The following is a 14,293-nucleotide window of genomic DNA, read 5'->3' on the forward strand; positions in this document are numbered from 1 at the left end:
CGGAGAAGCATTTTTCCTGCCCCAAAATTCAAGGAGGAATGGATAGCAGCAGTGGCGGCTGGGAGTATTCCGGACTTCGTGAACTTGTGGGTTTGCTCTGCCCACACAGAAAATCATCTAGTAAGGGCTGAAGTGTGTGTGTGATGTTAGTGACTTCAGAGTCCAGGCCACAAGTAAACAAATTGAGGGATTGGTGACATCCCTGCGGAAGGGGCCTCAGAGGTGTACCCTCCCATCATGTCCTCTGCAGGCCACTGGCTTATTGCATCCAGAGAAGAGGCAAGTTTCTTTCTTTGTCACTAAGCATTGTTGTGCACACAGTTTGCACCCACCTGGGAGCTGGGACTGTGACGATGGTGAGGTCACTCCCACATGGCAGCGCTGAGGGACCACTGAAGAAACTCTTCCCGTTAACCTTTGACTCCAGTGCCCACAGGGCCTGGGGCTTCTGCGAGAACAAGGCTGTGTGGGTGTAAAACTCATATGGAAAGGAATTTCTTCTTCTTTTCTGTTGCACTTCATTCTGAGCAAGACTCACTGGCCTGTGACTAGTGCACGCTCTGGAGAGGGACGCAGGCGTTCTGCTCTTTTTATCCTTCTGCTGTAAGGTCGTCCTCCTCCCTTAGCTCTCTGAGACATTTCTTCTGCCAGGTGGCCCCTCTGGCAGGAATCCTCCCTCTTGGAGGTCAGGCATTTTCCCTTCTTGCTCCTTTGGAATAACTGGCCCTCCCTTTGCCATGGCTGACCTCCCTCTGCTTCCTGGGAAGGCTCACGTGCCTGGCCTGGCCTCCATGAGGTTCCGGTCCCGACGTGGAACTCTAGGCTTTTCCATTAGCCTTCGTCTACCTCCCCATTCTATTCTCCCACCCAGACAGCCTTCACCCTTTCCCTCCACCTGCCATGCTCCCACATGTGGACTGAGAGGAGGGAAAGCGGACCTGTGGGGAGGGGTGGTTGGGAGCGAGAGAGACAGACAGACAGACAAATAAAGACAGACAGAAGTAAAGACAAGAGGTGCAGAGAGAGCGCTGCTGCCTGTATTGCCTTTGGTTCTCCAGGTCTTGATTCCAGGATTTCCAGAATGCCTCTATAATCGTATGACGCTTTTTTTTTTTTTTAAACTGGAGTTAGCTAAATTTGCTTTCTATTTATTGTCTCCCAAAGAGTCCTAATAAATATCTTAAGTCACCCCCTCACCCCGCAAAGGCTCTGCTTGTGTGCGCCCCTCTTCTCTGAAGTCTCCCCGCGGGTAGAGTAAGCTGCGCCCCCCTTCCCACAGCATCTGTACACAACCTGCTGTACACAGCCTGTGTTGGGTAACCATCTCAGAAGCCCCTTGCCCACTTCCTTTCCTCACGCTTTCAGGGCAGGGACTGAGTCTTTTTCCAGACCAGGGACCAGGTATCTTTCATGCATCAAGGTATCTTCAGAAGCCCAGAACAGCACCTGGCATATGGTAAGTGCTTATTAATGTTGGATGAATGAATGAATCAGTGAAAGAATGATTTGTCAGTGTAACCAAACAAAAGTTGTATAAAGCTCTCTAAACTAGCTCTGGAAATTTCCATTCTAACTTAAGTTTTAGGCATGCCATTTGGCCCAAGAAACATCAGACTGGCAAGGATACTGCCCTGAAGAGTGACTGCAGAAGCCCATCAAGCAGGGCTTAGGAACTGTTGCTATCTGTTTTGAGAATGTTCCCATGCCCCTTCTCCTGGTAACAGACACCATCCCCCTGGAGAAAAAGGTAAGCGTGTGACCCTGTCCTGGCCAATGTGTGTCCTTGCCTGACCTGTAGCACTTTTGTTCCCCCCCCAAGATGCAAAGTGGCTGCTTCCTGAGGACAGATGGAGGCCAACATGCCCACTGAACCAGACACGCAGCAAAGGGGGACAGACGGAAAGTTGGACATAACCTTGGACTCTTGAGCTGGTTCTTTTGTCCTCTTCCTGCTCCGGGAGCTGCCCCTGAGGCCTTACCACCTTTGAGAGCCAATAGATCCCCTTTTTTGTTTAAGCCAGTTTGAGTTGGACTTTTGACACTGAGAACATAAAAAGCCCTGATTAATCCAACATTAACTCTCCTGTGGGAATCTGGACCTGGTTACCAAGGCTGTCCCCCAAAAGACTGCAATGCCAGCCCTTCCTTCCTACCTGTCTGGCCAGGAGTCATTTGCGGGCTTTACCTTTCTTCTGGCCAAGGCTGATCCAAACAAAAAGGCCTCTGGGCTAGATTTAAACGTGGCCTTTATTATTAACCTCCTAGAAGCAGGATTAAGTGAAAAAAGCAAGGTACAGAAAAGTGTGTAAAACAGACAATGATTGATGTACTGAAGCAGGGGTGGACATGGTATAAAAGCATAGCATGCGCATACAAAGGTAAATGGAAGTACCATCTGAACGTAAGCTCTTTAAGGACAGAATTTTCGACTTCTTTTTTAGTCACTGCTCTATCCCCAATACCTAGAACAGGCACTCAGTGAGGATTTCTTTTTTTTTTTTTTTTTTTTTGACTAAAGCAGTTCATATCATTTTATTCCCATTTAAACTCCACAGGAGCCAGAGATGAAGTGTCATCTTCTATTCCAAGGATGAAGTCTCAGGTAAGGTCTCAGGGCTATCTTAGCTAACTGGTCATCATAAGAACGTAGGGTCCATAATTTCTCTAATTCATAGGTTTCTCTAATTCATAGGTTTCTAATTCTGGAAGCATCAAATGAATCACCATGCTCCCAAAGTCCACACAGAGCCAGTCATCAGTGTCCTTCCCTTCGATGTTAACATGAGGCTCACTTTTACATTTCAGGTATTTGTACATTTTCACAATGTAGTAGGCCATGGCATGTAAGTGTCCAGTGGAAGTTCCACTACCAATTACAAAGTAATCTGTATATTTCATTTCTGGAGGAACCTTAATGACACAGATGTCTCTTGCCATTTTCTTGCCTCAGAAGTGAAACCAGCATATTGATGTCACACTTGGGACCAGTATGATCTGCGGTGCCTGACTCCGGGCGCCCCTCGCCGCCGGCAGTCCCCTCTGCCCGTCCTCCAGGCTGCGCGCTCGGTCGGGGGGCCAGGCAGACCCTGCCGAGCGGCGGTCCCACCGGAAGCCGCCCCACTGACCGCAGCCGCCGCGGGCCACACTCCCGGGGAAAAGGCCTCAATGAGTATTTCTTAATTGAATAAATAGAACAGAATGAAAAGCATCCCTGAAGAGAGAGATGAGAATACGGCATTGGTGGTTGTCCGTTGGTAGGGAGGGTGGGGTGTCAGGGTAGAGGAGGGCTGAGAGGAGACGGAACCCCATTCTGTACTGTGCAGCTTTTGCACACGTGCACCACATTAAAAAGTTAAAAAAAAAAAAAGGGGGTAAGAACAGGAAAGCAGGACACCGTGGGCCTAAAACCAAGTTGGAAAAAATGTGAACTCTGGTCGAGCATCTCTTACTGATACCATCCTCCATTACAGCGGAGGAGAAAAGCTAACTAGAGGGTTAGCAGTCCCTTCCCCTTCACACGGCAGCCCTGAGGGGCTAATCTGCTCTGGCTGTAAATATGGCAGCCTTGAGGGTTTCCTTACATAAGCAAATAAGGCTCCCGTAAATAGCACAGTCAAGTCCTTTGAACACTGAAGCAACAGGCCTTCGTTTTGACAGCCAGCCCTTGACATCTTGTCAACCTCATGGGAAGTCATTTCTGCCTGTTCTCCACTAAGCTGGTTTCACTGACACCTTGGAAATGGTAGGCACTCCTGGATAAGGAAAGTCTCTATGTGTTTAATTTGGGCCAATTCCTGTTAAAACCACCATTCTTCTATTTCTAGCAATATTCCCAAATGCCTGATTTCAGTGCTCCCTTCAAAAGGTGGGCAGCATATGAAAGACAGAGAATTAATATTCTTTATCTTTGACAGAGAATTTAGTAGTTAATATTTTGACAGAGAAGTATAAATTTACATGAAATATCTCATTTCAATCTCATAACAGCTTTATGCAGGAGATGGTATCATCCTATTTTATAGGAATTGGGGCTTAAAGAAGCAGGTGGGAAGCAAGGATTCCAACCAGGCCGGTCTCTAAAACGCACGCTTTTCCTCTCCACTGCCTCCCAGCATTTGTGTTATACCTGCAATTTACAAAGCAACTCACATACACTATCCCATTTAATCCTCACAACCTGAAATCTAAGAATTATTTTAAATTTCCATTTGCTATGGACTGAACATTTGTGTGCCCCCTGCAAATTCATATATTGACGCTTAATCCCCAGTGTGGTGGCATTCGGAGGTGGGGCCTTTAGGACATAATTAGGCTATGAAGATTCAATATCAAAAAAACAAACAACCCAATCAAACAATGGGCAGAAGACCTAAATAGACATTTCTCCAAAGAAGGCATACAGATGGCCAACAATCATATGAAAAGATGCTCAACATCACTAGTTATTAGAGAAATGCAAATCAAAATGACAATGAGGTATCACCTCACACCGGTCAGAATGGCCATCATCAAAAAGCCTACAAATAACAGATGCTAGAGAGGGTGTGGAGAAAAGGGAACCCTCCTACACTGTTGGTGGGAATGTAAATTGGTGCAGCCACTATGGAAAATAATATGGAGGCTCCTTAAAAAACTAAAAATAGAGCTACCATATGATCCCACTTTTCCAGATATAAACCCAGCAATCCCACTCCTGGGTTTATATCTGGAAAAGACAGAAACTCTAATTTGAAAAGATACGTGCACCCCAATGTTCATAGCAGCACTATTTACAATAGCCAAGACACGGAAGCAACTTAGATGTCCATCAACAGAATGGATAAAGAAGATGTGGTACATATATACAATGGAACATTACTCTGGCATAAAAAGGAATGAAATATTGCCATTTGCAGCAACATGGATGAACCTAGAGAATACTATACTTAGTGAAGTAAGTCGGGCAGAGAAAGACAAATATTATATGATATCACTTATATGTGGAGTCTAAAAAGTAATACAAATGAATCTATACACAAAACAGGAACAGACCGACAGACATAGAAAACAAACTTATAGTTACCAAAGGGGAAAGAAAGGGGGGAGAGATAAATTAGGAGTATGGGATTAACAGATACAAACTACTATCCATAATATAGAGAAGCAATAAGGATTTACTGTGTAGCACAGGGAACTATATTCAATATCTTATAATAACCTATAATGGAAAATAATCTGAAAATATATATATAACTGAAAAAAAGAAAAAGTTTCTCATCAGTGTGTCTCCAAAGACACCAGGCTCTTTTTCCAAGAGTTATACAAAGTCTTGTTAAAACCTAGAAACGTTCAATTACCTATGGCATATACAAATTACTCAGATTTCATTTGGGTCAAGGCTTAAGATATTATTAAAATTATCTGTCAGGGGACCTCCCTAGTGGTCCAGTGGGTAAGACTCTGTGCTCCCAATGCAGGGGGCCCGGGTTCAATCCCTGGTCGGGGAACTAGATCCCGCATGCCGCAACTAAGAGTTCGCATGCGCCAACTAAGAAGCCCACGTGCTGCAACTAAAAAAAGATCCCACATGCCACAACGAAGATCCCGTGTGCCACAACTAAGACCCAGTGCAGCCAAAATAAATATAAATAAATACATAGATAAATAAATAAACAAAAAATTAGGTTGTGAGGGCAGAGCCCTCAGGAACAGGAACAGAGACTTCCTTTCTGCTCTCTGCCTGTGAGGACACAAAAAGATGGCCGTCTGCATCCCAGGAAGCGGGCTCTCACCAGAAACCAAATCTGCCCATGCCTTGACCTTGGACTTCCCAGCCTCCAGAACTGTGAGAAATAAATGTTTGCTGTTTAGGCTACCCAGTCTAAGGTAATTTGTTACAGCAGCCCAAACTGACTAAGGCATCATTTTACAGAGGGGAAAACTGCAGCTCAGAGACGGGCACATAGGGGCAGCATGGTATAAGACAGAGAGTGCGGGCTTCCCTGGTGGCGCAGTGGTGGAGAGTCTGCCCGCCAGTGCGGGGGACGCGGGTTCGAGCCCTGGTCTGGGAGGATCCCGCGTGCCGCGGAGCGACTCGGCCCGTGGGCCACGGCTGCTGAGCCTGCGCGTCTGGAGCCTGTGCGCGGCAGCGGGAGGCCGCGGTGGTGGGAGGCCCGCGCACCGCGATGGGGAGTGGCCCCCGCTTGCCGCAGCTGGGGAAAGCCCTCGCACAGAAACGAAGACCCAACACAGCCATACATACATACATACATACATACATAAAAAGAATGTAAGCAGACAAGAATATCATTTAAAAAAAAAAAAAAAAATTAAAAAAAAAAAAAAAAAAAAAAAAGACAGAGAGTGCTGGTCTTGGGAGAAAGACCTGGATCCTACTCCTGGCTGTGCCCCTCATGAACTTGGTGACCTTGGGCAAGGCATGCATGCTCTCTGGTCCACAGTTTCCTCTTCTGCAAGGCAGTGTAATAGACTAGATGCTCTAGCATCCCCAGCAGCTCAGTTAGTCTTTGATCTTAGGAAACCTCTTGGTGTTCCTTGCAATGAGGTTAGAACTTTAGTTGTGAAGGGGGAACCAATGAAACTGACATACGCAACTGGCCCTGGTGGGATATTGGCATTTATTCCTATGCTGCAGTTCACACCTCTAAGTTTCTACAGTTGCAATGTCTTAATCATAATGACACTGTTTCTAGAATGCCATTAATATTCCCATCGGAAATGGAAATGCCAAATTGCTAATCGCGCCCGGGGGGGTTTTTCATCTCATGCTATCATCGCTTTAGATGATTTTTAAAATCATATTTAAGTTTATTAAAATATCAACCATTTTTTGTTTAGAAACAGGAAAGTCTACACCAGTGTTTATACAACGGCAGGAAAAAAAAAAACTCTGTCCACCAGAAACAAGCCAGCCCACAACTCCACGGAGCTGATGAAAACATTTGAAGAACCCAGCTCTGCCTGGCTGCCTGGCTGGGGCTCCCTTCGCGAGAGGGCATTGCCAGCAGCAGTGACAGGTTAGTGCTGGGTTAAAGTAGCAGCTGGAATCAGCACAGGTGGAGGCTCATGGCCCCTGTCTGTGGCTCAAAACTGGAAGCTATGGTATCTTGCCTGGTAAGGAAGTGGGTGGAGCAGAAAGAAAATGGGCAGCCCGGGTTTGAATCTGGGCTCTGTCGCTGGTGTCTCTGTGATACTGGGCCAGTTACTTCATCCCTCTGAGCTTTAGCTTCCTCACCTATAACTTCTCATTTAGCATTTCTGGCTGAGGACTGCTGCAGTGATGGAACAGGCTTAGTAGGTGCACAGTAAACGTCCATGTAACCACAAACATCTGCCCTGGACAAGACACAGCCTTTGACCTCAAGGAGTTCAAGGTCTAAAGAGGAAGAGAAACGTGGAGAGACAGTGACGACTGAGGACACCGAGGACTGGGGTAGTGGCAAGGATGGAGAGTTGCGGGAGCTCGGAAGAGAGTGTGTAGCCTTATGGGAAGAGGTGATGTCGTCAGAGGAGACCCTCTCCTCCCCCCAACTTCCCCCCAGGAGACATCTGAGCTGATAGCAAGGATGAGGAGGAGACTCACGGGGGAAAAAGGTAGGGAGGATTACTCCTGGCAGGAAACAGCCTGCCACCTTTGAAGAATTATCAGCGATTCACCGTGAGTGCAGGGGATTAGAGTTGGGGGTGAGGGAGTTGGGGAAGCGACGGGAGCTGTGGCCTGTGAGCCCCTCTGTGAGCCTGGGGTCTCCCCTTGCCCCCTTCTCCACCTGCGTGTGGGCACACCCCTCTTGGCTGGATGGCTCCGTGCACACGCTGCACAACTGCACCCCCAGGCCCGAGACACAGGGCGCTGCCTCAGCAGGGACGTGTGTCATGGTCTGGGAAATCTGGATTTTGTTCAGAACACTCCGAACCTGAGAAATGAACTAGAAGGGTTTAAATCAAGGAAGTGACACAATCACAGCTGTGGTTTAGAAAGAACACTCTGAACACAGGAAGGCTTCTGGATGGGTGAGGAGTGAGAGAAGGCTGGAGGCCTGGGGGAGGATATGCTGAGGACACGAGCAGAGGCACGGGGGGCGGGGGGGGGCGCTGGCAGAAAGGGAGGCTTCAAGGAATCCACAGAAGGTAAACTGGACAGGATTTTGTGACCGCGTGGAGATGGGAGGAGGTGAGGTCACGACGGTGGCTGGGGCCTGTGGATCTGCAGATGTAGATGTGGGAGTCATTTATGTGGAGAGAGAGGGGAAGGTGAATCCGTCGGAAAGTCAAGAGGGAAGAGGACCCAGAACAAAATGTCAGGGGCCCCTGAGGTAGAGACAGGAAGAAACGCGCAGGGAGCAGGGAGGAGGCCGAGCCAGCCTGGCCCTGTGGTCTTTCTTTTCCCCACTGAGTAGGAGGTGGAGGTATCTGGAGAGGCTGGGGCGTGTGGCAGGGCTCAAGGTGGCGAGGAGGAAACAGCTACTGTGAGGGGGTTGGAGAGGGAGCGGATCGGGGACGCCGGGGAGGACTGCCAAGCACGGGTTGTTTTCTCCTGGCCTGACAGCTGCCGTCAGTCAGGGGACCAGATGGAACAATGAGGTAAGATCCTCCCAGCACACAAGCTACACTCTGGGGGCAGAGCAGGTGCTTTTAGACACAGAATTTATTCGTCTGAACCGCTAGAGGGCCACCGGTGCTATTTGCTTGCAGAGTGTGGGAAGAGGCTCCCAGCCGGCCTCCCCAGCTACCAGCAGGAGCAGGCCTGGAGCAAGAGAGCAAACGGAGGCCCATACACCCCATACACCAGCTGGCTAAACACGTAGAAACTCCAAGCGAAGCTATTCCCCCAACGGGCCTGCTTTCCTAGCCGGGCCTCGCAACCTATTCCCAAGCACCACCCTTGCATCCCAGAGGCTAAAGGCGGTGAGCTCTTCCCTGGGTCAGCCCGGCCACCTGTGAGCCTGTGAGCCAGGATGGGGCAGAAGCTGGACCTGGGCCCAGGACTCCCAACTGATGACTAGACCCTCGGGACTGAAACGGATGGACACAATCAAGGTCTCCCAGGGAGCTGAGGCAAGCAGATTCCCCTCCCTGCATGTCATTTTGCCGACTCAGGATTTCCAGGCAATTCTAAGCACCTCCCCAAACTACATCACCCTAGTAGAGAGAAGGGAAAGAGCATAGTTATCTTGTGGAAACGTCTCTGGCTATACACCTACTCTGGGTGATTTGAAGTGACTGTCAACAAAGTGGGCCTTCTGGAAGCAACCCAATTTCCTTCAACTGGTAAACGGTAAAACAAAATGTGGTACATCCATACAATAGAACACCACTCAGTAATTAAAAGAAAAAAAACTACTCTACGCAACAACTTAGATGTATCTCAAAAGCATTTTATGTTAAGTAAGATAAGCCCGGCACAGAAGGCTGAATACTGCATGGTCCCACCTTTATGACATTCTAGAAAAGAGGAGCTATGGGGAGAGAAGACAGATCAGTGGTTGCCAGAGCAGGAAGGGCAGAGGGGATTAGCTGCAACGGGACATAAGGGAATTTGACTGGGTGATGAAAGTGTTCTGTCTTGTGTCGGTGGTTTCACAGCTGCATACATTTGTCAAAACTCATCAAACCAAATACTTTTTAAAAAGGGTGAATTTAATGAAGCTAACCCCCAAATAAGTAAATTAATCAGACCCTCTTTCTCTGGTTTCCCAGGACAGAGGCTGTGGTTTTCTCCCTCTTCCTTGGTCTAGGGGGTCCACTTCAGCCCAAGTGACCCTCTCCTGTAATTCCCCTTCATTCAATTGGTTATCAAACTAGAGGAAGACAGATGGACAGAGATAGAGACAGCGGGAGACAGAGATTTAGACAGAAAGACAGAAAACATTCTATATTTTGGAGTTTGTGTTATGTAGAATCCTCCTAAGCACGGGCCCCGAGGCAGGGAAAGGGTCCTCTTTCCAGGGTGTAAGAATAGCACCAGACTGTCATGGCTGAGAGCATCTCCTTTGATAAGTCTGGGTACCTCAACTTCTACCACCCAATAGATTCTCACTTACACAAATTCTTTGATAGTAAGCGTCTGTGAGCATTGAATTTTTGCTGAAATTTTAAATGTGAATTTTTTAAAGACTCCCATAGGTAGTCACTTTAAAGTTTATATTCTTCCTGATTTATTTGTTTTGCACATTTGAAACTTTTCATGAATTGGAGTTGCTTAAAAGGGAGTATACCTGAAGGATAAGCCATCAAACCTCCGTTTTGCTTGACAGATCTGCCAGATGTGTCGTTCCTTTGTGGCAGGGCCCAACTAGAAACCAGAAAAATGGAGAGCAGAAAGGAAGAAGATAACACAAAACACTGGATAAACAGAAAGCGCTTCTATTTGTCTTTCTGATGCACACTCACAGACACTCGCACATCCCTCCCCAGCCCAGCACTCCCATGCTCACTTGGATTTCACTAACATTACATGAAATCACAGGAGCCACCTACTCTGAAAGTATGCGTTCTACGTGATAAAAATGAGAGAAAGGACTTTTTCAAAATTATCATTATCGTGGGAGAGACTTTTGGCATGAACCTGTCACACCAAAGGGCTGCTGTTGACCATGGGAGCCCAAGAAGTCTGTAATGACCCCCACAGTCACACAGCCCTTCAGGGACTCAGTTTATTCATATGTAAAATGGGAATAACAATAACTGTCTTCTTTTTCTCACATAACCGTGGTTAGGGGCACGTGCGGAATGGCATGTGAAAGAGCCCTGTAAACTCTGGACAAGCAGGTGCTACCTACATAGCGCCTATAGCAGCTAGTGCTGAACGGCTGTGAGACACAGCCAGCGTGGTGTGAAAAGTGACTCCCTCCCCACTGCAAGGACCCCTGGCCTTTAGAGGAGGCCCCCAGAGCTTGTTAGTGGTCAAGATACTTTTGTTTCTAGTTTATAACCAACCTGCGGGAAGCCCCCTTCGCCTCCCCCGCTCACCGGAACACAATCTAAAGATTTCTCTCGCTGTCCTGAGTGCTGGATCCTGCAGGACCCGCCAAGCCAGGGTCATCGGCTTCCCCGTGAGCTCGGCATAGCATGCGGGTGTGCTGAGAAGCGCCGAGGTCAGCACCCCAGCCGGGACCCCCTTGTCCGGCCCCAGTCAGCGCGCCGGCTAATGCGGCCTATTCAGGGAGGCGGGGCGGGAACAATGGGAACAAATCTCTGCCCACCGCGCTCCCAGGGGACAAAGTGCTGGCAGCCTTTCCCTCGGAGCTCATCAATTCCGGAACCACTCAACCAGGGTGCTGAGCCCTGGCGGCTGCTGACTCACAAAGGGCCACGTGGACGCCGGGGAAACGGGAACCCATTTCGCCCAAGTGAAAGGAAATGCGATCGTTTAGCAGAGATAAGATAAGACGAGGGGGCAGCGCAAGGCCTGGCAGAAATGAAGTGAGAGAGATCACGTTCCCTTTTCTGTGCAAGTAGCTGCTCCCCTCCCCCTCCGAGGCACGGAGCTCTCTGCTCTCCTGCGGACCCGACCCTACCTGCTCCCCATACACCATCTCATAGCCACTCACAGACACGTAAGTCACTGGTCATTAAAGTGGGGAGGGGCTGAAGAGACCACCAGCCCACTGTTCCCGACCTTTAAAGCATCAGTGGCTCTCTTAAGCCTCCTTCTGCAGGGACTTCATATTTGGAGAGATTTTAGAATAGCTGCCTTTATTGAGTACCTGCTCCTTTGGGTCGTTCCCTGGACAAAGAATTTCCCCCTTACTATCTCATCTAGTGCCAGCAAAACTACTGGGAAGTGGATGTAATTATCTCTATCTTACATATGAGGAGGCTAAGACTAAGAGAGAGGTGTGTTTGCCTGAAATCCTACAGCTAGAAAGTAGCAGTTAGAACTGAACCAAGGTCTGTGTGGCTTCAAGTCCCCACAGGCTTCCAGCATTTGAGAAGAAATAGCTCATGCTCCCAGCAATTGCACTGCTAGGTATGTACTCAAGAGAAATGAAACTATGTGTCCACATAATAACTTGCACACCAACGTTTATAGCAATACTGTTCAAATGTTCATCAACTGATGAATGGATAAACAAAATGTGGAATATCCACACAATGGAATATTATTTGTCCATAAAAAGGAATGAAGCACGGGTACATGCTACAACATGGCTGAATCTTGAAAACATTAAGTGAAAGAAGCCAGTCACAAAAGACCACATATTATAGGATATCTTTTACATAAAGTGTCCAGAATAGGCAAATACATAGATAAAGAAAGTAGACTGGTGATCACTCAGGGCTGAGGGACAATAGCAGTGATCTCTAAAGGATGCAGGGTTTCTTTCTGAGGTGACAAAAATGCTCTAAAACTGACTGTGGAGATGGTTGCACATATCTGTGAATATACTAAAAACCATTGAGCTGTACATTTTAAACAGGTGAATTGTATGGTATGTGGATTATATATCAATAAAGCTATTTAAAAAGAAATAGCTCATGTTATGACTGACAAGGTATCCTGGTTCTGTGTCGTGAAGGTTGAGAAGCAGAAGCTGCATGGTACAGTGGAAAGAACCAGAACTTTGGAACCAGCGACCCTGGACAAGTTGTTCAGCCTCTCTGAGCCCGAGTTCCTTGTCTGTAAACTGGGGTTAGTAAGCCCATCTCACCCCGTTGTTACAGTGTGTGGGAAGGCCCCCAGCCCCTCCAGGTATACAATTCCCTGATTTTGAAGTTTGAGGCTTGAGTGAAGAGGCAGAGGTGGGAGGTGCCTGTGGGCAGAGTGGTTTCCCCTGCATAGAAGGGATCCTTCTCTCCAGATGTACCAAGGGCTAATCAGGCAAAGGGCTGAAAAGAAAGCTTGGTGATTCACTGCCCTCTGTTGCCTAAGCGACCCCAAATAAGAGAGACTGAGAGGAAGTGAGAAAACAGGGTGTGTGTGTGTGTGAGGTCTCGGGGCGACCCTGCTGGCCCTGGAATGGTGGGAGCCAGAACCAGGAGGGAGGCAGATGGGAGAACTAAGGGAAACCAGCCTCCCGTGGAAGGGGGCTCTTTTTCAAGGCAGCAGGATGGGTTGGGTGATTCTGATGTATTTCTGCTCGACTATGAAGCATCTGCCAAAAATGCTGTGATGCTTTTCTGAAAACAACTGGGACATTAGAAAGAGGTATGAAAAAGCTAAACAAGTAAAATAACAAAAACCAAAAAACAGAGCAACTTGGTAACAGAGGTACTTAAGGTCTAGGAGATGGTACCAGCATGTTGGCCACGGTGGAAAGTGCAGTGGATCTTCGTCATTCACAGATTCTGTATTTGTGAATTCGCCCACTCACTAAAATGTATTTGTAATTCCCACATCACTGCTCATGGTGCTTTTGAGGTCATTCCTGGATATGAGCACAGCAGCAAAAAATTTGTCACCCAGTGTGCACGTTCCCAGTTGAGGTAGAATAAACGCTCTGCCTTCTTGTTTCAGCTCTCATACTGTAAACAAGAGTCCTTTTTGCAGTGTTTAGTGCTATGCTTTCTGCATTATTTTCCTTTTGGTTCATGATTTCACTGTATCAAATAACCCACAAAGGCAGTGCCAAAGTGCTGTCCAGTGTTCCCAAGCACAAGAAGGCTGCGAAGTGCCTTACAGAGAAAATGTGTGTTACATAGTCTTCCTTCAGGTATGAGTTAGCTATGAGTTCAAGGTTAATGAATCTCAACAATGTATATTAAATAAGGTGTCTCTAAACAGAAATACACATCAGCAAAAGGTTATGTATTGATTAGTTGACAAGAGTGTTGTGACCAGAGGCTCACAGGAACCCAGCCCTATATTTCCTTCAGGAAAAACTAGTTCAGTACTGTATTTGCTGTTCAGGGTTCACATAGGATTCTATAATCATAGAACGTAACTACTACAAATAATATATGCTATGTATTTTTCATATATTATCTCATTTTAATGCCCACAAAGTAAGTGTTATATTTTACAAATAAGGAAATTGACATTATACATATTAGATCATGTGACTTCTCTAACATGTGAAAGTGGCAGGATTTGAACCCATTTCTAACTCTTCAGTGGGGAAAGGAACTCTCTAGCGCTTGAGCTGAAATGCCAGTTCTTAGGGAAGTGTGATCAGGCTCATATCAGGGCTGGTAGGAGGGCACAAGGAGAGCTGAGCTTGGTCAGGAACAGTATAGATCTGAGAAAGGAGGGTGGAAGGACTAACACGACCCTCCAGATGTAGTCTGCACTGATCAGACTGTAGCCAAGACTGCGGGGAAAAGCCAATCTGCAATCAGCACAGAAGAGAGGCAC

The 14,293-nt window shown here is 47.4% G+C and overlaps 1 pseudogene; it reads right to left on the bottom strand.

Moving 5' to 3' along the window:
* Positions 1 to 2,532: 2,532 nt before the first annotated feature.
* Positions 2,533 to 11,339, bottom strand: LOC103005999 (mitochondrial assembly of ribosomal large subunit protein 1-like; annotated as a pseudogene).
* Positions 11,340 to 14,293: the final 2,954 nt, after the last annotated feature.

This window comes from Balaenoptera acutorostrata, chromosome 4, assembly GCF_949987535.1.
Source record: "Balaenoptera acutorostrata chromosome 4, mBalAcu1.1, whole genome shotgun sequence".
NCBI classification, from domain to species: Eukaryota; Metazoa; Chordata; class Mammalia; order Artiodactyla; family Balaenopteridae; genus Balaenoptera; species Balaenoptera acutorostrata.